We start from the raw sequence: 2,500 nt of genomic DNA on the forward strand, positions 1-2,500 counted from the left end.
CTTCCAGAGGCATTTGCAGCAGGAATGCATGTGCACTCAAAAAATGTGATATTTTTCACGGAGAGACCCCGTGAAACGCTAGAAGTGGGCGGGGATGTCTCTCTTGTGGCTCACGGGGCTGTTAGGGTGGCACAGAAATCCCTCGGAATGGGAAAACGGGTCATTTTCGTGTCGCCACATTGCATACGAACCGCATGAAACTTCCAGAGGCATTTGCAGCAGGAATGCATGTGCACTCAAAAAAGTGAATATTTCTCACGGATAGACCCCGTGATACGCTAGAAATTGGCGGGGATGTCTCTCTTGTGGCTCACGGGGCTGTTAGGGTGGCACAGAAATCCCTCGGAATGGGAAAACGGGTCATTTTCGTGTCGCCACATTGCATGCGAACCGCATGCAACTTCCAGAGGCATTTGCAGCAGAAATGCATGTGCACTCAAAAACTTCTATATGTTTCACGGATAGACCCCGTGAAACGCTAGAAATTGGCGGGGATGTGTCTCTTGTGGCTCACGGGGCTGTTAGGGTGGCACAGAACTCCCTCGGAATGGGAAAAGGGGTCATTTTCGTGTTGCCACATTGCATAGGAACGCCATGAAACTTCCAGAGGCATTTGCAGCAGAAAGGCACGTGCACTCAAAAATTTTAATATTTTTCACGCATAGACCCCGTCAAACGCTAGAAGTTGGCGGGGATGTCTCTCTTGTGGCTCACGGGGCTGTTAGGGTCGCACAGAAATGCCTCGGAATGGGAAAACGGGTCATTTTTGTGTGGCCACATTGCATAGGAACGGCATGAAACTTCCAGAGGCATTTGCAGCAGGAATGCATGTGCACTCAAAAACGTCTATATTTTTCACGGATAGACCCCGTGAAACGCTATAAATTGGCGGGGATGTCTCTCTTGTGGCTCACGGGCGCTGTTAGTTAGGGTCGCACAGAAATCCCTCGGAATGGGAAAAGGGGTCATTTTCGTGTTGCCACATTGCGTACGAACGGCATGAAACTTCCAGAGGCATCTGCAGCAGAAATGCATGTGCACTCAAAAACGTCTATATTTTTCACGGATAGACCCCGTGAAACGCTAGAAATTGGCGGGGATGTGTCTCTTGTGGCTCACGGGGCTGTTAGGGTCGCACAGAAATCCCTCGGAATGGGAAAACGGGTCATTTTCGTGTTGCCACAATTGGCATACGAACGGCATGAAACTTCCAGAGGCATTTGCAGCAGAAATGCATGTGCACTCAAAAACGTGAATATTTTTTCACGGATAGACCCCGTCAAACGCTCGAATTTGGCGGGGATGTTTCTCTTGTGGGTCACGGGGCTGTTCGGCTCGCACATAACTCCCTTGGTCCACCTGATTCGTGCATACAGGCAGCAACTAAAACTCTGTAAACCTGCTGTGAGGACATCTAAACAGTGGACCAGTGAGGCTGTGGAAGATTTGCGGGCGTGCTTAGACTGTACTGACTGGGATATGTTCACGACTGCTACCAATAGTCTGGATGAACTCACAGAGGCTGTGTACATCAGCTTCTGTGAGGACTGCTGTATCCCAACACGTACCAGGGTGAACTTTAACAACAACAAGCCCTGGTTCTCAGCAAAGCTCAAAAGGTTGAGGTTGGAGAAGGAGGAAGCGTTTAGGAGTGGGGATAGAGACAGATTCAAGGAGTCGAAGAACAGGTTTAGCAAAGCGGTGAGAGAGGCTAAACGACTGTACTCAGAGACACTAAAACACCAGTTCTCTACTAACGACGCTGCTTCTGTCTGCCAAAGGGCTCAGGCACATCACCAACTACAAACCCAGAGCGCCCCACACCACTAACGACTCCCGCCTAGCCAACGACCTGAACGAGTTCTACCGTAGATTTGAAAGACAATTGGACTGTCCTGAACCACCCCTTCCCACCCAAGAGGCCCCATCCCCCACCCATACTACAGAAACGACTCTCTCCTTTCAGGAGGGAGAAGTTAATGGGCTTTTCAAGAGGCAGAATCCACGCAAAGCAGCCGGGCCGGACTCTGTCTCTCCAGCCACCCTCAGGCACTGCGCTGACCAGCTGTCTCCGGTGTTCACCAACATCTTTAACACCTCCCTGGAGACATGCCATGTACCAGCCTGTCTCAAGTCCTCCACCATCATCGCTGTGCCCAAAAAGCTAAGGCCAACAGGACTAAATGATTACAGACCGGTCGCCCTTACATCTGTGGTAATGAAGTCTTTTGAGCGCCTGCTCCTGGCACACCTCAAAGCCATCACAGACCCTCTCCTGGACCCCCTTCAGTTTGCCTACAGAGCCAACAGGTCTGTGGACGACGCAGTTAACATGGCCCTCCACTTCACCCTACAGCATGTGGACGCCCCAGCATCCTACGCCAGGATCCTGTTTGTGGACTTCAGCTCTGCCTTCAACACCATCATCCCTGCCCTGCTTCAGGACAAGCTCTTCCAGCTGAACGTGCCCTACTCCACCTGCAGGTGGATCACAGACTTC

This window comes from Petromyzon marinus, unplaced genomic scaffold (genome assembly GCF_048934315.1).
Source record: "Petromyzon marinus isolate PM22_M1 ecotype Great Lakes invasive population unplaced genomic scaffold, UKy_Petmar_22M1.pri1.0 PM_G_Scaffold_55, whole genome shotgun sequence".
Lineage (NCBI taxonomy): Eukaryota > Metazoa > Chordata > Hyperoartia > Petromyzontiformes > Petromyzontidae > Petromyzon > Petromyzon marinus.